Source organism: Schistocerca serialis, chromosome 4 (assembly GCF_023864345.2).
Source record: "Schistocerca serialis cubense isolate TAMUIC-IGC-003099 chromosome 4, iqSchSeri2.2, whole genome shotgun sequence".
Taxonomy (NCBI): domain Eukaryota; kingdom Metazoa; phylum Arthropoda; class Insecta; order Orthoptera; family Acrididae; genus Schistocerca; species Schistocerca serialis.
In genome coordinates, this window is record NC_064641.1 from 357,906,886 (window position 1) to 357,928,999 (window position 22,114).

Below are 22,114 nucleotides of genomic sequence, written 5' to 3' on the forward strand. Positions count from 1 at the left end.
AGACTACCGGGAGCCCATAACGTACTAACTTACGTAGGTAACCAATTAATAACAATATCGATACATATGCAGTTCGAGGCCCGCTCCGCAGTGTATTTATTCTTCCGTGATTTTCCTAAATCTCTTAAAGCAAATGCCGGGATGGTTTCTTTGAAAGTGAAAGGCCGCTTTGCTTCTCCATCTTTCCCTAATCCGACATCATGCACCGTCTCTGATACCACGCTGTCGAAGAGACGTTAAACACTAATCTCCTCCTCACTTTGTTTTTAACTTCGAGGGATCGCGCAGAATAAGAGTTTACACTATTGTTGTTGCGTGATTTACACTATATGCATGAAATATTTAGTGAACGATTCACTGTTCACGTCAGTGACCACAAATGTCTTCGATTTTGTGACTTTTGTCTGATTAGAAGAGGAAAGATGAAATTGCTACAAGTGAAAAGATAAGCAATGACGAATGCACTCTTCCTCGTCACAAATATCTCGCCGCCTTTCCCGAATACGTCGCGACTTCCGAGGGTGTGACAAGGCAGGAATTTAAGAGCACAGCTTAAATTGCTGTGAGTGAAATGAGCAGTAATGACATTTGTATTCCATGCTTGTCACAAATATTTGGCTGTTTATTTCAGAATATGTCTTCCGAGGGTGTGGATGGGCAGGAACGTGAGACTACAGCTTAGAGTTCCGCGAGGAGAGATGTTTAGCTGTTGTTTCTGCGATTTCCGAGGGTCCACTCAACTACGGCAGAAGGTGGTGTCAGTGTTGGCTCAGCTTACTCGAAATGTGTTGACGGTCACAAACACGTCACTTCCAAGTCTACCCTCCGAAGCGGCGCAGGTTTTAAGGGGGGTAGATCAGGGTGACGCTAGATTTTGGAACAGATATTTATGATTTTTTTTTTCAATAAAACTACAAACAAATTACAAAAGTGACTTAACACCTTTATTTACACCCCGTAAGATTGAACTAAATATTTATTTAAATAAAAATCTTGCACCCAGAGGACATTGCATAACGTCGAAAGCCGGTTGGTGGGACCTCTGAACGTCACAATTTTCAACCTTGAACAAAATTTCAGAAACTGCTGTGAAACTGGCGATTTTGGCTAATGTAGTGGGTAGGTTTATTTACAAAATGCTTTCTAAAAATGGCGGCACTCTGAAATTAAAATCAATTTGTTCGACAAAGAAAAGCGTTATAAAAAAGTGCACCAAAAATCGAAAGTGAAATATATCACAAAAATCCTATGTACTACATAGGAAAAACGCCGACTCACAAATTACAAAAAGTTATAATGTAATTGCATGTATATTTTATGAGTTATAAATCCTGCCAACTTGAAAAACACTGTTTTGAAAAAAAGGCGTTTAAAGTTTCAATTTGCCTTTTTTAATATTGAAATTGAACAAACCTTGGGCTTTTTTTTTCACCGATGTCGATTAACTGGTTTCCGCTTACCAATTGATACATCTATTGCACGATTGGGATTACATTTCAGCCGGCCGTAGTGGCCGAGCGGTTCTAGGCGCTACAGTCTTGCACCGCGCCGCCGCTACGGTCGCAGGTTCGAATCCTGCCTCGGGCATGGATGGGTGTGATGTCCTTAGGTTTAAGTAGTTCTACGTTCTTGGGGACTGATGACCTCAGATGTTACGTCCCATAGTGCTCAGAGCCATTTGAACCATTTGAGCCATTACATTTCAAATCTTTTCTGTAAGTATAAATACGTTTGTTTGTAATTTTCGAGCACTCACGTTTTACTTCATACGAAAAACAAGTGAAACGACAAGTTAAGCAGACGCGGTACAAGCAGAGCAGATTGTGTACTAGAAACGAATCATGTTACGAAGAGAAAACTTACTAATAATAGTATTTTGGTTGATGATAATGCCCTCTGCGACACTATCCGAAATTAACAGGACCTCTATTCCGTCGGTAAATATTATACGAGGGTGAGTCAAATGCAAACCTTAAATATTTTTTTAAATATTATTTATTATTTATATTATTATATTATATTATTATATTATATTATTATTAAATATTATTTATTATTTATTGTGCAGATGTGGTACAAAGCTGTATCACTTTTCAACATAAACTCCCCCACGCTCAATGAAGTTGTAACGTTCCCTGGCAAACTCACACTATTAGTAAACTAAAATTTAATTGTACCATATACGCCGCTATGAAGCAATTTGTATATAATGTAATTATTTAACAAAAAATTATTATTTAATTTTGTGTAAAGGACATTCGTTATTATTGTAATATTTTCTGTAGTAATATTCTCGATGTATTTAGGATGGTAATATTTCTATACTCATAATGTAATTGCGAAATGTGTCAATATCTGCGATAACAAAAATGTAAAATTCAGCCACAGAGGAAAATAATGTTGTAAGATTACAAAGAGATGTTAATGGTCAGCAGTAGTATAAAAACCACCACGTAGTGTGTATTCTTTGTCGTCTTCCTGTAGAGCTGAAAGTGAGAGGAACCTGTGACGTAGCATTTTGTCTGTATCTATATTTAGCCGCCATTAGAGGAGAAATTACAAACTAATGTAAGTTGAATTATTGTTGTGGTCTAAATACATTATAATTTATCAAAAGTGTGTATTATTAATGTAAATTAGCTTGCCCATGTCATCTATAATATTTCTTTAAAGAATTTTCAGCATTTTTAGCGGTGTTGCTGGGCTGTGCCGCGACCGAACGATTTGCAGCGGCGGCACATTTAAAAAATTGTTCCGCTAGGAAAAATTAACCAAACCCGTAAATCGGGAGCAGATAAAAATTAGCAGTGAATTAAGAAAATGTTTTTCTTTTACAGCGATCCTGAGACTGACGGAATTTATTACTAGTTTCACATGTGTGCATTCATAGGCGGATAGTTAACGTTGAAATTTAACAATTTTGGTTCTTTCAAATAACTTAGATGTATAGTGAAGTGTGTTTTATCAGTGATAATTAAACGTCGGCTTGGCAATATTTAACCATTTTCTGCTAATAGAGACAGTCTTGTGTTCCATAGCTAACGCCGGGAAAGAATTCAGTAAATATTTTTAAAAAAAACCACTGCATTTAGAAAATGTGTGCCAAGGCCGAATTATATAAAGGATTTAATTCTCAACTAAATATTCTTAATCAGTTAATATGAATTCACGTAATTTTAAATGTACTTAATTCTGTGTAAATGAATTTTTATTACCACACGTAAATAAGAGGTCCTACAACAAAGTTCGTATTTACAGAAGGAAAGAAAGGCGTAATTAACTAAAAAACAAATATTTAAAGAAAAGGTAACTGTTGATGATCATTATTTTCTTTTTCTTTTTAATGAAATTTCATTAAAAAGTCCTCCAGCACTTACAAAGTGCATGAATTCCTTTAGGAAAAAATTCTTTTGGTAGTCCGCGCAACCACTCGTGCACTGCGTGGCGTACCTCTTCATCAGAACGTAACTTCTTTCCTCCTATTGCGTCTTTGAGTGGTCCAGACATATGGAAATCACTTGAGGCAAGGTCTAGTGAGTATGGTGGATGTGGAAGACACTCAAAATGCAGGTCTGTGATTGTTGCAACTGTTGTACGGACAGTGTGGGGCCTTGCATTGTCATGTTGCAAAAGGACACCTGCTGACAGCAATCCACGTCGCTTTGATTTGTTAGCAGGCAGCAGATGATTTTTTGGGAGATCTATGTATGATGCACTGGTGACAGTGGTCCCTCTAGGCATGTAATGCTCCAAAATGACGCCTTTTTCGTCCCAAAAGAGAGTCAGCATAACCTTCCCTGCTGATGGTTCTGTTCGAAACTTCTTTGGTTTTGGTGATGAAGAATGGCGCCATCCTTGCTCGCTCTCTTCGTTTCCGGTTTGTGGAAGTGAACCCAGGTTTCGTCCCCAGTAACGATTCTTGCAAGGAAGCCACCACCTTCTCGTTCAAAGCGGCGAAGAAATTCATCACAAGCATCAACACGTCGTTCTCTCATTTCAGGAGTCAGCTGCCGTGGCACCCATCTTGCAGACACTGTGAAACTGGAGCACATCATGCACAATGTGGTGTGCTGATCTATGACTAATCTGTAAACATGCTGCAATGTCATTCAGTGTCACTCGGCGGTTTTCCTTCACTATGGCTTCAACTGCTGCGATGTTCTGTGGAGTCACAACTCGTGCCTGACCTGAACGAGGAACAATTTCCACTGAAGTCACACCATTTGCGAACTTCCTACTCCATTCGTAGACTAGCTGCTGTGACAAACTTGCATCACCGTACTGAACCTTCATTCGTCGATGAATTTCAATAGATTTCACACCTTCACTACGGAAAAACCGAATAACAGAACGCTGCTCTTTCCTGGTGCAAGTCGCAAGTGGGGCGGCCATCTTTATACTGATACTGCGACGGTACGTGGGCATCTGCACTATGCTGCCACCTACAGGTCATTCTGCACGCTGTTTGTAGCACGAATAATTTCCACCCTTATCTACCATCTTAAGCTCATGTCTTGTAGACCGAGGTGACAAAAGTCGTGGGATAGCGATGTACGCATATACAGGTGGCGGTAGTATCCTGTATAAAGAAGCAATACGTTAGCGAAGCTGTCATTTGTACTCAGATGATTCATGTGAAAAGATTTCCGGTGTGATTACGACCGCAAGGCCGCACTTTGAACGTGGGGCGGTACTCGGAGCTACATGCATGGGATATTCTATTTCGCAAATCATTAGGGAATTCAATATTCGGAGATCCAAAGTGTCAAGAGTGTGCCGAGAATACCGAATTTCACATATATCTCTCACCACAGACAACGCAGTGGCCGACGGCCATAACCTAACGACCAAGAGCAGCGGCGTTTGAGTCGAGTTGTCAGTGCTAACAGGCAAGCAAAACTGCGTGAAATAACCGCAGAAATCAATGTGAGACGTACGACGAACGTATCGGTTAACATGTTGTTGTTGTTGTTGTGGTCTTCAGTCCAGAGACTGGTTTGATGCAGCTCTCCATCCTACTCTATCCTTTGCAAGCTTGTTCATCTCCCAATACCTACTGCAACCTACATTCTTCTGAATCTGCTTAGTGTATTCATCTCTTGGTCTCCCTCTACGATTTTTACCCTCCACGCTGCCCTCCAGTACTAAATTGGTGATCCCTTGATGCCTCAGAACATGTCGTACCAACCGATCCCTTCTTCTAGTCAAGTTGTGCCACAAATTTCTCTTCTCCCCAATTCTAGTCAATACCTCCTCATTATTTAAGTGATCTACCCATCTAATCTTCAGCATTCTTCTGTAGCACCACATTTCGAAAGCTTCTATTCTCTTCTCGACTACACTATTTATCGTTCATACATGGCTACACTCCATACAAATACTTTCAGAAACGACTTCCTGACACTTAAATCTATACTCGATGTTAACAAATTTCTTTTCTTCAGAAACGCTTTCCTTGCCATTGCCAGTCTACATTTTATAACCTCTCTACTTCGACCATCATCAGTTATTTTGCTCCCAAAATAGCAAAACTCCTGTACTACTTTAAGCGTCTCATTCCCTAATCTAATTCCCGCAGCATCACCCGATTTAATTCGACTACATTCCATTATCATCGTTTTGCTTTTGTTGATGTTCATCTTATATCCTTCTTTCAAGACACTGTCCATTCCATTCAACTGCTCTTCGAAGTCCTTTGCTGTCTCTGACAGAATTACAATGTCATCGGCGAACCTCAAAGTTTTTATTTCTTCTCCATGGATTTTAATACCTACTCCGAATTTCTCTTTTGTTTCCTTCACTGCTTGCTCAATATACAGATTGAATAACATCGGGAATAGGCTACAACCCTGTCTCGCTCCCTTCCCAACCACTGCTTCCCTTTCATGTCCCTCGACTCTTATAACTGGCATCTGGTTTCTGTGCAAATTGTAAATAGCCTTTCGCTCCCTGTATTTTACCCCTGCCACCTTCAGAATTTGAAAGAGAGTATTCCAGTCAACATTGTCAAAAGCTTTCTCTAAGTCTACAAATGCTAGAAACGTAGGTTTGCCTTTCCTTAATCTTTCTTCTAAGATAAGTCGTAGGGTTAGTATTGCCTCACGTGTTCCAACATTTCTACGGAATCCAAACTGATCTTCCTCGAGGTCAGCTTCTACCAGTTTTTCCATTCGTCTGTAAAGAATTCGCATTATTATTTTGCAGCTGTGACTTATTAAACTGATAGTTCGCTAATTTTCACATCTGTGAACACCTGCTTTCTTTGGGATTGGAATTATTACATTCTTCTTGAAGTCTGAGAGAATTTCGTCTGTCTCATACATCTTGTTCACCAGATGGTAGAGTTTTGTCAGGACTGGCTCTCCCAAGACTTTCAGTAGTTCTAATGGAATGTTGTCTACTCCCGTGGCCTTGTTTCGACTTAGGTCTTTCAGTGCTCTGTCAAACTCTTCATGCAGCATCATATCCCCCATTTCATCTTCATCTACATCCTCTTCCATTTCCATAATATTGTCCTCAAGAATATCGCCCCTGTATAGACGCTCTATATACTCCTTCCACCTTTCTGCTTGGGGGACTGATGACCTTCGCTGTTTAGTCCCCCTTAAACATCCCAACAACCACCACCTTTCTGCTTTCCCTTCTTTGCTTAGAACTAGGTTTCCATCTGAGCTCTTGATATTCATGGAAGTGGTTATCTTTTCTCCAAAGGTCTCTTTAATTTTCCTGTAGGCAGTATCTATCTTACCCCTCGTGAGATAAGCCTCTACATCCTTACAGTTGCCCTTAGCCGTCCCTGCTTAGCCATTTTGCACTTCCTGTCGATCTCATTTTTGAGACGTTTGTATTCCTTTTCGCCTGCTTCACTTACTGCATTTTTGTATTTTCTCCTTTCATCAATTAAATTCAGTATCTCTTCTGTTACCCAAGGATTTCTACTAGCCCTCGTCTTTTGAGCTACTTGATCCTCTGCTGCCTTCACTATTACATTCCTCAAAGCTACCCATTCTTCTTCTAATGTATTTCTTTCCCCCATTCCTGTCAATTGTTCTCTTATGCTCTCCCAGAAACTCTGTACAGCCTCTGGTTCTTTCAGTTTATCCAGGACCCATCTCCTTAAATTCCCACCTTTTTGCAGTTTCTTCAGTTTTAATCTACAGTTCATAACCAATAGATTGTGGTCAGAGTCCACATCTGTCCCTGGAAATGTCTTACAATTTAAAACCTGGTTCCTAAACCTCTGTCTTACCATTATATAATCTATCCGAAACCTTCTAGTATCTCTAGGGTTCTTCCACGTATACATCCTTCTTTCATGATTCTTGAATCAAGTGTTAGCTATGATTAAGTTATGTTCTGTGCAAAATTCTAACAGGCGGCTTCCTCTTTCATTTCTTAGCCGCAATCCATATTCACCTACTACGTTTCCTTCTCTTCCTTTTCCTACTGTCGAATTCCAGTCACCGATGACTATTAAATTTTCGTCTCCCTTCACTACCTGAATAATTTCTTTCATCTTATCATACATTTCATGAATTTCTTCATCATCTGCAGAGCTAGTTGGCATATAAACTTGTACTACTGTAGTAGGCGTGGGCTTCGTGTCTATCTTGGCCACAACGATGCGTCCACTGTGCTGTTTATAGTAGCTTACCCGCACTCCTATTTTTTATTCATTATTATACCTACTCCTGCATTTCCCCTATTTGATTTTGTATTTATAACCCTGTATTCAACTGAACAGAAGACTTGTTCCTCCTGCCACCGAACTTCACTAATTCCCACTATATCTAACTTTAACCTATCCATTTCCCTTTTCAATTTTTCTAACCTACCTGCCCGATTAAGGGATCTGACATTCCACGCTCCGATCCGTAGAACGCCAGTTTTCTTTCTCCTGATAACGACGTCCTCTTGAGTAGTCCCCGCCCAGAGATCCGAATGGGGGACTATTTTACCTCCGGAATATTTTACCCAAGAGGACGCCATCATCATTTAATCATACAGTAAAGCTGCATGCTCTCGGGAAAAATTACGGCCGTAGTTTCCCCTTGCTTTCAGCTGTTCGCAGTACGAGCACAGCAAGGCCGTGTTGGTTAGTGTTAGAAGGCCAGGTCAGTCAATCATCCAGACTGTTGCCCCTGCAACTACTGAAAAGGCCTCTGCCCCTCTTCAGGAAACACACGTCTGTCTGGCCTCTCAATAGATACCCCTCCGTTGTGGTTGCACCTACGGTACGGCTATCTGTATCGTTGAGGCACGTAAGCCTCCCCACCAACGGCAACGTCCATGAGGGGGTTTCGCAGTTATGAACGGCTAAAGAGGCAGCACGGCTCAATGTTTCACCAGCGGCGTCCAACGACTTGAATCCGTGCTACGTCGAGTCGATGCACTATGTCGGGCAAAAGGAGGTCACACACGACATCAGGAGGTATCCCACGACTTTTGTGACGTCAGTGTAAGTAGGTTATGGAAGTGCACCGCAGTGCGAACTAGCGGCGCAGAGGTGCAGGTGGCGTCCACATGGGCGGCCGGAGCGCTGCGGCTCCCGCCCCGCGCCCCCCCGCGCTGGCAGCCACGTAACGCGTCCCCACTCCTCGGCCGGCCGGCGGGTGTCGCGGCCGCATCAATGGCCACCGCGTCAGTTGAGCGCCGCCGCCGCAGCGGGCGCCAGTGGCGCACGTGGCTCCGGACTCCGGCGCGCCGCACGGACCCGCCAGGTGAGTGCGTCCGGTGCCGCGCGTTTAAATGCATGCGCTGAGCGCCGGCCAGGGCAGCCCCGCGCCAAAACTCTGTGCGTTCGTGTACGAGTGCCAGCGGCGGCACCGTAGGAAATTCGTTCCTTTGTTCGAGCCGTGAGCGGTTCCGGCCACGTGTGTCGATCTTCAGATCTTCGCCTGTCGTACACTGCGTGCCAGCGGCAAAACCTAGTCTGCTGCCTCGCTGCACTCTGCAGATTTCCGGGTCCTGCTGATGAACACGTGTCTGACGCTACAAATAGTGAGAGTGAATACGTATTAAGTGTCTTCTTACCAGATACGGGACCAGTACGGGGCTGTTTTCCTTGAAGAACACAGGCACAGACGTAGTACTTCGTTCTGCGATGGAAGTTTTGTACTACCATTGCTACTCGTATCACCACCGCGATGAACACCAGCGGAGATGCTGTAGACCAGAACTGCTTGAAACGCGTTGTTACAACCTTCTAACGCAGAGCGTGCTGTGAATATCCCGTACGTTTTTGTAAGCATACGTAACTAGCTACTTAGCTGATAGTTTTGTTGCAAACTCGGACTTTATGCAGACGATAAAGGCAGGTATAAGGAGATTCGATTCAGTAACAATTACAGTAATATCAAAGCAGATCCGAACAATATATCAGCCTGCTCTTAATGCAGAGCCATGTGTATTTGTGCGCTTCACGAAAAGTAAAAGTATAGACTATGCCCTTAATAATTCGCACCTGCAGGCGCTCATTTCGTACAAATACGGAATATTTTTCGGGTGTACGCGGTCCATATCAAGTTGCACATGAGGCGTAGATAATCAAAGAATACACGAATACCCACATACTTCATCACATTACCTTCCGTTCAGAAGGCTGTTGCACGCAGCGACTGTTATATTGACTTGTAAATAAGAGATTTCATCTACCAGTCGTCCTTTTTAAATTTTATTCGCAGATCTAGATTTCAGCTAGAAACTAGCCATTCTCAATGTACTATCATTTTTGTTTTTGGTCGGGCTTCATCCACAGTTCATTGAACACTACTAGTATTCAATGAAATGTGGATGAAGCCCGACCAACAGACATTACATGCATTGATCAAAAATGATAGTGCATTGAGAATGGCTAGTTTCTAGCTGCAATCTAGATCTGCCAATAAAATTTAAAAAGGACGACTGATAGCTGAAATCTATTATTTACTCGTACAATCCACATACTTGTTTGACTTGTAGGAGAATACAAATGATATGCCGAGAAGACTAGCAAATCTCTTATAGAAAAGTACTTATTCTAACGAAAACCTTATAAAATAAGTGAGATATATAGGAAACAACCTTTCCCGGCAGAAACTATCCCCATCGCATCGAGTGTGTATATCTCGTGCATAAATGTACACACATCATTCCCATGCTCCTTCAGCGACTGAAATGAGAACGTACCGTAATGTAAAAACCTGCGAAAAGTACCCTCATCTACTCATTTCATATTTACATCACGTGTTGTGTTCTTAGTTTCGCCCTGCTGAGAGATTTCGTGAGAATCCGTAGAATAAATGAACTACATGTTCAAAATTGGAGTGTGAGAGCAGTTGCTAATGGCATATACTGTGCCTTGTAATGTACAACTCGCTTATGTTTAAGTGTCTGAAGGTGTACGTAGATGCCGAATCCGCCAAGACTTGAATAAAGGAAGGAATTTCATAACATAGTGACCGTTGGCGCTAAATACACAATCACATCTGACTAACGCAGTCACAGAAGTTGACGAAATGAGTAAAATCATTGCTTCGCATTGCGTTTCGTTTTCAACTGATTCTCATTGACTGCTCTGTCTGTATTTAACTTATGCTATTCGTGACCAACTGTTAATAAGAGTGGATTGCATCGAGAGAAACGTTATAGGACACATTAGCTTTGCGTGTTGCTGACAGACTTGAACAGTAACACTTAACGGCAGACCGGTCAGACTGCTGGATGATAGCTGCTGTTACGAAATGTTTGTGAGATGATAGTTTGCCATCAGAGCATTTATCCGTCGTTTATCCGCTGATAACCACGTCACAGTCGAGATATGAATTTGTCAGTCAGAAGCGTCTTTCATTGACTTCTTATGTTAAGTCTTTGTTGTTAACTAACGACCTGCATCCTTAATGCTGAAGTTAACTTTTTTCAGTGACTTGTACATGCAGCGCTTTGGACACCTTCATGCTCTTTTCAGAGCAGTAGACTCATCTGTATTTTGCAAAATTAGTTTAGTAGCACAACTTCATTTGACGTGGCTGAACAGTTTAAGACCTGATCGACTGACAGCGAATCCGTCGACTTCTGTCTCACTGGGTCCATGAAATCAGGCGGATTACGAACATCTTCCGCTTCTATCCAGACAGCAGAATTCATTCTGCTTTGTAGGAGCTGGGTAGAGGCACTTTCCTCGCAAAGGCATGGATGTACACCTCTCATCGAATTAGCACACTTCCGGTTTCTCGTGAAGATTTATCGTAAGATGTTTCATGGGTCTGAATGGAAAATTTGGGATAATTGCCATTTAAGTGCAATGGCCTTCAACTCGCTTTGTGGAAGTTCCGGCTTTAAAAAGTCTTGTTTTTCGAAGTAATTTGCTTATACTTTCGGCGTGTTACTACTTGAAGTATTCTGTACTTTTAGTTGAATAGCCTGATGCAGGTGAAACAACACAATATTTTTTGGTCTGTCAAAATTGCATCCTTCGTTTTTAAATACGCTGAGAGAGACAAAAGATTCAGGATACTTTTGTACAATGGCATTCGAATCTTCTGAATTATTCAATGGGTATCAAAGTTGCGTCTTGTGTTAAAACTGTGATGTGTACTATTTATCGCCGGCCGCGGTGGTCTTGCGGTTCTAGGCGCTGCAGTCCGGAACCGCGGAAATGCTACGGTCGCGGGTTCGAATCCTGCCTCGGGCATGGATGTGTGTGATGTCCTTAGGTTAGTTAGGTTTAAGTAGTTCTAAGTTCTAGGGAACTGATGACCTAAGATGTTAAGTCCCATAGTGCTCAGAGCCATTTGAACCATTTTTTATACTATTTATCTGTCTCTAATATATTGACTCTCAGTTGTCACAAAATTTGGCTCCGTTGTTGTAAGTGGCACTAGCCAGTGCCACTGTTTAGCGTAGAGAGTGATGCCGTCACCCTTCCTGGGTGCGCTACTACTTCACGTTGGCCTTGACCCTCCCTATCTCTGATCGCAGTGTGTTCAGCGTGTTCCACACATTCCAGGATTATATCTCCGTGGACATTCTCAATTATATCTCAGTGGACATTTTCTTTTCATGATTTTTTACGTTCAGGATACTCATAAAACGTCTCGACCCCTGTTTCCATCTGCGTTATGTGACACTGTAGAGGTTGAAAAGTTGTTCCTGCAGTTGCGGTCGAATTGGTGAAGGCAATGTGGGTGGAAGGGGTGAAAGGGGAAACCTTTAAGGCATAACTGTCATAACTCAGATCTCAGCTGCAACTGTAGATAGAAGCAACATGTGCGCATATAGCGAAACACGTGACGAACGAACTAACAGATAAAAGCGGAAACATGCTATGAATAAGTAACCCGTGCCACCTTCATTAGTACATGGGCTCAACTCTCTTTTGTTGCCGATAGCTTTCACCTAACGTAAAACCACTTCATATAATTAACTGCAGTCTTTTTAAATGTGGGCAAAGGTAAGAGAATTCATAACAAAGAGAAAGAACCCGATAGTGTCTGGTTATAAGATTAGTGGCGAACATCCTGGGGACATCACATCGTATTTTATGGGCAATTCCAAGAAGCCTAACTTTGATGGGAGGCTTTTCCAAAAACACATTGCATCTATCATGGAAATAGCTATAAATACTAGAGCGATCATTTCTATCGTTCTAGTGTTTGGAGACGCTATCGAGTAGGCATGAACGAATTCAGACACATGCTACAGCACATAAAACAGTAAGCAGCAGTGTCAACTGCAGTTGCAGACGGACATCAGTCTGGTCAAGGTGAGCAGTGCTTTACTCGGAAGGCTGTTTCGTAAAAACAGCAGCAATCGCGCTGCTACTCTTCGCCTGTGTCAACGCATTAAAGGAATACGGAGAGGTCCTCTTAAGGCACCGGTTTTCGAGAACACGGCTCGCAAGTTTAAATTAACTGGCAGTTTGAGAATTGCTCCTGGGAGAGACCGACGGCCTACTGCACCACAAACTGTTAGGTAAGTTACTGTTGTCATGGCTGAGAATGCTGGACGCAATGTACGAACTTCAAGCAGCGCACGAGCTGTGTCGCGACTGCTGAACATTCCGTGTCCCACCGTTCTAAAAGTGCTGCGAACAACTGTGAAATAGTATCCAGACTGTCGTGGAAACAGATACTCAGCAACTTTTGTAACCTGAAACGTGTACAGGGTGTTACAAAAAGGTACGGTCAAACTTTCGGGAAACATTCCTCACACACAAAAAAAGAAAATATGATATGTGGAAATGTGTCCGGAAACGCTTACTTTCCATGTTAGAGCTCATCTTATTACTTCTCTTCAAATCACATTAATCATGGAATGGAAACACACAGCAACAGAACGTACCAGTGTGACTTCAAACACTTTGTTACAGGAAATGTTCAAAATGTCCTCCGTTAGCGAGGATACATGCATCCACCCTCCGTCGCATGGAATCCCTGATGCGCTGATGCAGCCCTGGAGAATGGCGTATTGTATCACAGCCGTCCACAATACGAGCACGAAGAGTACCAGGGTTGAATAGACAAGAGCTTTCAAATGCCCCCATGAATGAAAGTCAAGAGGGTTGAGGTCAGGAGAGCATGGAGGCCATGGAATTGGTCCGCCTCTACCAATTCATCGGTCACCGAATCTGTTGTTGAGAAGCGTACGAACACTTCGACTGAAATGTGCTGGAGCTCCATCGTGCATGAACCACATGTTGTGTCGTCCTTGTAAAGGCACATGTTCTAGTAGCACAGGTAGAGTATCCCGTATGAGATCATGGCAGTGAATCGAGGAAGTACAGTACATACTGACGAAACTAAAATGAGCTCTAACATGGAAATTAAGCGTTTCCGGACACATGTCCACATAACATCTTTTGTTTATTTGTGTGTGAGGAATGTTTCCTGAAAGTTTGGCCGTACCTTTTTGTAACACCCTGTATATGGTACGCAATTAGCAAATACTATACTATCTCTTCCGCATGTCCTTACAAACGTCGCCACAACGTTTCGTTGTCCTGCGTTCTAATTTTTCATGGAGGCCTTCTTGAATATTGCAAGTTTCATTTTAGGCAGCCTGTATTCCTCGCGTAGGGGTGATGAGAATATGATAAGAGAGATTAGGGCATGTACAGAGGCATGTAGATTGTCACATTTCCATCGCTCAGTGCGTGAACGGAATAGGAGAGAATACAGACAGTCGCGCGTGCTGCCGGGTCGGTGCGGCTGAACATTACAGCCGGCAACGCTGACACGGCGATAACGGATGAGAGCAGGCGCAGAGCCGCTCCGCGGCCGTCTTTTGTCGGGAGCGCGGGCCGGCGGGTCGCGGCCCAGCGACGCCCAGGAAGCCGCCGCTACTTCCGGCGCGCAGCCAGGCGCCGTTACGTAAGCCTCCCCCCCCCCCCCCGTCCCCCACCACCGCCACGATCGTCCCCCCCGCCACGGCGTCGCGCAGGCGCCTACTCCACCATCGCAGAGCCTCATTCACGCAGAGTCCTGGACAACACAGCCTAACAAATACAGTCCCGACACTCCTGCTCATCTTTGCTACGCTCTGCGACAGCAGCGCACCAAGCGGCCAGTAAGCCACACTGTTTAACGTGATATCCGATCAGTGTGAATAACGGGCTATCTTTTCTGCAACATAGTTTCTACAAAAGGGAGCGTATGTAGTGCAGCAATAATATGCAGAAGACACGCATTTGTTATTCTTTAAGTTTCATAAGGACCTTAAGAGATCCAACGTTATATTACAGGACTCTTTAGTTAAGATTCACTTGCAGACTGAAGGCATTTAGTGAAGAATAATGTTTCTTTTTAGGAATAAGAAATGGCTACCAAAAAGGGAACCTCCCCATTGCACTCACCTCAGATTTAGTTATAAGTTGGCACAGTGGATAGGCCTTGAAAAACTGAACACAGATCAATCGAGAAAACAGGAAGAAGTTGTGTGGAACTATGAAAAAAATTAGTAAAATATACAAACTGATTAGTCCATGCGCAAGACAGGTAACATCAAGGAGAATGTGAACTCAGGAGCGCCGTGCTCCCGTGGTTAGCGTGAGTAGCTGCGAATCGAGAGGTCCTCGATTGAAAATTTTACTTTCTTTATTTTCGCAAAGTTATGATCTGTCCGTTCGTTCATTGACGTCTCTGTTCACTGTAATAAGTTTAGTGTCTGTGTTTTGCGACCGCACCGCAAAACCGTGCGATTAGTAGACGAAAGGACATCCCTCTCCAATGGGAACCGAAAACATTTGATCGCAAGGTCATAGATCAACCGATTCCTCCACAGGAAAACACGTCTGATATATTCTATACGACACTGGTGACGGCATGTGCGTCACTTGACAGGAATATGTTATCGACCCACCTAACTTGTACACTTAGCGAATGGGTAAAAAGATTCTTCTACCTTGCCCGATTTAGGTTTTCTTGTGGATTTAATTATCACTCCCAAAAAAGTGATGAAAACATAAAGTTTGTCACATAAACTGAAAATAAAAAATTAAACTTTTCACATGAGGGAAGACTTGAACCTAGGACCTCTCGTTCCGTAGCTGCTCTCGCTAACCACGGGACCACGGCGCTCCTTGACTACCATTGTCCTTGATGTTGCCTATCTTCGCATGGACTACTCAGTTTGTATATTTTACTAATTTTTTTCATAGTTGCAAACAACTTCTTGTTTTCTCGATTGATCTGTGTTCAGTTTTTCAAGGCCTATCCACTGTGTCCACTTATAACTAAATCTGACGGGGGTGCGATGGGGAGGTTCCCTTGTAAGTAATAGAAGATATGTATGACCTTTCGCAGAAAGACGTGCATACGAGGGCGTGCTGAAAAGTAATACCTCTCAATTTTTTATTTGAAAACTCTTAAGGCTTCTGTAAATAAAACAAACTTTATTAAAATTCCACATGTTCATTCTTCATGTCTACATATTTGCAGCCCTCTGCCGCTAGAGGGCTCCGAATTGCAGCATGTAACTTGACGGTGTCTAACGTAACTATATCGGTATGTGACAAACAGCGTCTCTAATCGAATTTCGAATTCGAAGAGTTCGTCCACACATGGACAATGCCAGGCCACACACGACGCGCTGCGACATCTGCAAAAATCCGACGCCTTAGGTTCATCGATCATTCTCTGTACAGTCCCCCCTTGGCCCCACCGATTTTCATCTGTTTCCAAAACTTAACGAACACTGTCGGTGACTTCCTTTGATAGTGATTATACGGTGCAAGCTGAGGTGAGGTTGTGACTCCGTCAACAAAGTCAAACATTCTACAGTGACGTTATCAACAAACTCATCTCTCGTTGCGAGAAATGTGTTCGTCGCCTACGTTGAGAAATAAATATGCAGACATGAAGACCAAAGCCGTAGAATGTTAACATTTATTTAAAAAGCTTTGAGAGTTTACACGAAACAAAATTCGGAGGCATTACTTTTCAGTACGCCCTCATGCTTACACGGTAACGTGAATATTTTTGTTCGCTTCATTTTAAGCCAAAGTGGTTCCCGAAGCAAAAAATAAACTAGTGTGTAATGCAGTACCTTCGCTGTTTAATGTACCATGTAAGTCACTACAACAACTGCTAAAGAGGGAACTGACACACAGCCGTGATAAAATGTGTCGAGAGCAATAAAATGGTTTCCACCTCAGAAGAAACCAATGGCCGCGCAGGGTAAAGTCACCACAACAACTGCAGAGAGGGAACTGACACACGGCCGTGATAAAATATGTCGAAAGCAATAAAATGGTTTCCATCTACAGAAGAAACCAATGGCCGCGTGAGGTAGCCACGTGGTCTGGTGCGCCTTGCCACGGTTCGACCGTCGGAGGGTCGAGTCCTCCCTCGCGCATGGGTGTCTATGTTGTCCTTGGCGTAAGTTAGTTTAAGTTGGATTAAGTACTGTGTAAGCCTAGGGACCGATGACCTCAGCAGTTTGGTCCCATAGGATCTTACCACAAATTTCCAAGAAACCAACTCCATATTTTTTTCTACATAAGAGACATAAACAGGGTCACAAACATCAGAATCTTCAACACAGACGACCTTTAAGGATAGAGCTTAATAAAATTATTCGAGTGTTCGAAAACCAAATCAAGTGTAAGAACGTGCAAAATTAGACGCCGAAATCGCTGTAAGGCGGAAGGAAACGATAACGATGTGTCATTCCTTTTTGCACCTATATCCATATACATCTATATCCCGCAAACCACTGTCGGTATGTGCGGTATGTGACAGAATGTATTTCTGGTACTATTATCTGATCTCTCTCCCCTCCCCCCCCCCTTTTCCCTGTTCCATTCGCGAATAGCGCATGGGAAGAATGACTGTCGTAAAGCTCCGTATTAGCTCTAATTTCTTGAATTTTCTATTTGTGGCCGTCTCGCGAGATGTATGTGGGAGGAAGTAATACGTTGCCCCACTATTCGTGGAACATACTCTCTAAGAATATTACAATAGTAAAACCCTCCGTGATACAAAACGCCTCTCTTGTAGAGTCTGACACGAGTTTATTGAGCTTCTCATGCCGACTAAAAGATCCCGTGACGAACCACTTCGCTCTTTGTTGTATCCTGTCTCTTATGTTACACCAGCCAGGTAAGGGTCCCAGACCGATGACTAATACTTAAGAATCGGTCGGGCAAGCCATTTCTTTCGTGGATGAATTGTATTTCCTTGAGATCCTGCCTATGAATCTGTCTGGCATGCGCTTTTCGTATTTGTTTCGTGTGGTCATTCCACTGAAGTCGCTTCGGATGCTTGCACTCCTAGATATGTTGCAAAGAGTACTGTTTCTAGCAATTTGTCTCCAATAGTACAATGACGGATTTCATCTCCTTTGTATGCACAATATGTCGGTCCTGTGCAGACCTTCCTACAGCTCGATACAGTCTTCTGACGTTGCTACCTCCTCTCAGACAACAGCGTCATCTGCAAACAGCCATATTGAACTGCTAACGCTATCCATTAAATAATTTACATATACTGGATGGGTCCTATCACACTTTCATGGGTTACTCCTAAAATTAGCTTTATATACCTCGATTTTGTTCCGTTAAGAGCGACGCATTGATCTCTATCTGCAAATAAGTCTTCAGACCGGTCACTAATCTGGTACGATAGTAAGCTTGTACTATTTTCACTAAACGGCAGTGCCAAACGCCTTTCTGAAGTCAAAAGACCACGACGTCAACCTGAGCGCCGACCGCTACAGCTTTGTGAATCTGATGGAGGAACAGAGCGAGCCGAGTTTTGCAAGGCCGTCTTTTGCCGAACCAGTGTTGATTTTTATAGTGCAGATTTTCCTTCTCCACAAACGTCATAATACGTAAGCATAAAACAAGTTCCATAATCCTACAACAGATTGACGTCAACAGTATCTACACAAATTATAAAAATGGCTGTGTGCGTGTGCGCGTGCGCGTTTGCGCGTGCGCGCGCGCGTGTGTGTGTGTGTGTGTGTTCCACATCCATCCTAAAGCAGAGAACCGATTTAAACCAAACTTGGTACGAATATCCCTTACTGTCAAGCAGCAATCGCTGTCTGGGTAAGAACCATCTACCCATCACACTTCAGTACGCTTCACAACCAAACGTGGGCCCGCAGCTCGTGGTCGTGCGGTAGCGTTCTCGCTTCCCACGCCCGGGTTCCCGGGTTCGATTCCCGGCGCGGTCAGGGATTTTCTCTGCCTCGTGATGGCTGGGTGTTGTGTGATGTCCTTAGGTTAGTTAGGTTTAAGTAGTTCTAAGTTCTAGGGGACTGATGACCATAGATGTTAAGTCCCATAGTGCTCAGAGCCAGCCACAACCAAACGTGAAAAACTGCCGCATAATTCATGACGTTTAAGTTTATTACTTCAATGCTACTAACTCTATTAGCAATATATTACGCAGACAGTGTCTACATATGCTACTGAATGTACCTACACAAACACACCATTGTACGACACAAAGTTCAAGAGATATGACGTCATAAACATTGAGATGCAAGTAAAACTGCCGCATCATGCGTGAAGTTTTAATTCATTTATGCTTTACTACTAAGACACTCTTACAGTCGAGTCAACTTAAGGACATCCCTGACACCTGGCAGAAATTCTGACAGCTCAACTGCGAAGCGAAACAATATAATAACTATTTGTAAATCTGCGAAAAAAAAAACAATTTATATGCAAATGTTATACTTACAGTGCATATGACGTTAAAAACGATGTGCTTTCTCACCGCTTGGGGCGCTAGTGTCGCTTCAGTGTTAGATTGTAACAGCAATGACTGCCGCCACTGATATTGTCGATACTCTCTATCCAAACGTCGTCAGTCGTCCAACTGTAAGCTTGACAATGATACATAAGAATCATTTTGTAAACGCATACTTGGGTACTTTGGTGTATATAGAGTAATTATGCACATACTGCGTTAGTCTTGATCGATTTGTGCCAATGCCAGCTTGTGCAAGCTACGAATGCACGTACGCTATGTCAGGGCTTGTAAGTTACCAGGGAACCTACGTGGCGTCAGTATGTCGAGTGACATGATGTAATCATCTGCGAATTCTTGTAAGAGTTTCCATCGAGCATTATTTTTTCATGTGTATTAAAGCAGAAACCTATCACAGAGGGACGTTGCATACATTGCGCTTTTAACAAAATGCAATTACAACGTCGCTTTGAGTCATGAAAGACGTTAAGAGTGGCTGTAGAATCCAAAATGTATGTCTTTTTTTCTGAAACAGTGATACAGAGCATTTGAAAATACAGAGATGGACAAAAATACAGCACATTCCCCTGCCTAATACGGCATAGGAAATCCTTTGGCAGTCAAAACAACTTCCAGTTGTCTCTAAATGGATGAATTCAAGTCCTATGCGGCTTTCAGTGGACTCTTATACCATCTTTCCTGCAAAACAACGGAAGGTTCAGGCAACGTTGATGGAGGTGGATAGGAGACCACGCACCCTTCCGTGCAAAGAAGACCGCAAAGGTTTAACAAAACTGTGATCTGGTGACGCTGGTGGACAGTTCGTCCTTGTCCTTTCAAATGCAGTCCTGGACGATGCGAGCTGTTTGAGCAGGAGCCCTGTCGTCTTGGTGAACAGCATCACCACTGGGGAACAAATACTGTACCTTGGGATGGACTTGATCAGCCAAAATGGTCACATAAACCTCGGCGGCAATATGACGTTGCAGAGTAACCACGGAGTCCATGGACCAGCACGATATGGCTCCCCAAATTATTACAGAACCCCCGCCATGTTTCACTCTTGGGACGTAAACCCGTCCAGAAGCTGGAAACAGTGTGAAGCAAGACTCCTTCTACCAAATGACGTCCTTCCAATGCTCTGTAGTCCAGGTTTTATGGCTTCGGCAGCTCGTTTTCCTGCTATGGACATTTGTGTCACTGATGATTGGTTGGGAGAATCCCAGCCCTCTCTGCAGTTCCCTTTGTACGGAGCCCCCGTCTTCTTGGTTTGGTGCTGACGGAGTTCGCGAGACTGGCATCCAGTTCTGCTGTGAGTTTTGTAGCCGTCTTCCTCTCATTTTTCGTCCCAATCCTCTTCAATGCGTCCGTCCCGTCAAGTTCGCTTAACAGACACTTCCGTCATCGTTGTGACGTAGCGGATTATGTTTTCCGCTTTCTCTAAATGCGGTATAAATCTTCGATATGGTGCCTCTTGAAACACCAAACACTACAGCTACCTTGGTTACGGAAGCACTCACCATACGAACACCAACAGTTTGCCCCCGTTCGAATTCACTTAGCTCCGGCATAAAGAACACACAACTGCACAAAACCCTGTTCTTATCACGACTGGCACTTGCAACATGTTGAGGACATTGCACAAGTGCCTTTCATGGTGAAATACAACAGCACAACCTGTAGGCATGGCCAGCGTCTGCGTTTACGTTTAAGCTTACATTTTTGGCGATGTTTGCATGTTTTTGTCCAACTCCTGCATCTCCAACTCACAGAATAATTTTATTTGACAATCAAAGGTTTTCCTTTCATTGACCAGTCGTAACACCATAGGTTGCCTCTTCTGTTTAATTGCATCGCAAAGACATAAGCCGCCAAAAGCGAGTATATCCTCGTGTCCGATTTCCACGTGGTCGGAGCCCAAACTCAAGCTTCTGGTAGCATACTTGTCCTGTATGGAGGAGAATTGTGCATGCTTGTACAAAATGCTTGCACTTGCGTACGTATTAAACTTGCAGTTACGTGTGAAGTCTCTTTAGTGTATTGTAGAATATGTAGGTCCCAAACGCAGTGCTTGCCAAAATACGAGGGCTTTTCAGAACGTAAGGTCCTGTCGGGCGCGAAACGGAGATTACAGTGAAAATCGGATGAAGCTTTGCACAGGCTTGCTGGACAGTGTCTCTAGTATACCCGTCGATCGCTTCACATAGCTCTTTTCAGTTCTTAACGCACAGTGAGCATTTAAAGATGCCTAGAATATGGCGTCTCCCGCCAAGAATGAGGGCCTGGTGAGAGATTTCGCCTGATATCATGGAGCGCACATAACACAAGTCATGGGTTTCCTTCTTCTTGGCAGTAATCGACCGCATTGTGCAGGGGCAATGAAGATGCTCCTGTAGCGTTTTCGATGGAAATATAACCCGTGAATGCTCCTCCAAAGTTTCATATTTGCTCACATGAACCGGCTATGAAAACACCATTTTCGCACAGACGACGAGCTGTACAGAAGCCTAGAGAATTGGCGGAAAACAGAGGAGAGAGCCTTCTGTGACGTAGATATTGGAAAGTTGGTACAACGCTACGAAAAGTGTGTAAGTCTGAGCGGCGAATAGGTATAGAAATAGCTGGAAGGTAGCAAACAAAATATTGTTGATTTTCACATGGTTCCCATTTCTCGTTCGATCGCACCTTACTTTCCTAACATCTTTTCCGAAACTTTTATGGCCTATCTGTATCGCAGTGAAGCTGACTTGTTTTACACAGCTCTGAAAATGTTCCGAGACGCCAGTACGACTGTCGGAGTAGTGTTGTTTAGCGCCAAGTAGCACCTAACAGCAGTTCTGTGCTGACGGCGAGGGCTTGTAGTTTTTTGGAAGGATACACACTGATTCATTCGTGCACTCAGAGCAAATGAGATATTAATGTCCTGTCCGCAGAAAGTA

At 43.3% G+C, this 22,114-nt stretch overlaps 1 protein-coding gene across 1 annotated transcript in view; it reads left to right on the plus strand.

Moving 5' to 3' along the window:
• The first annotated feature begins 8,657 nt into the window (after positions 1-8,657).
• The window catches only part of LOC126474459 (uncharacterized), a 310,463-nt gene continuing 297,006 nt past the window's right edge, over positions 8,658-22,114 (plus strand). The window contains exon 1 of the mRNA XM_050101932.1: positions 8,658-8,720. The gene's annotated coding sequence lies outside the window, so the exon portion shown is untranslated. The remainder of the gene's footprint in view (positions 8,721-22,114) is intronic.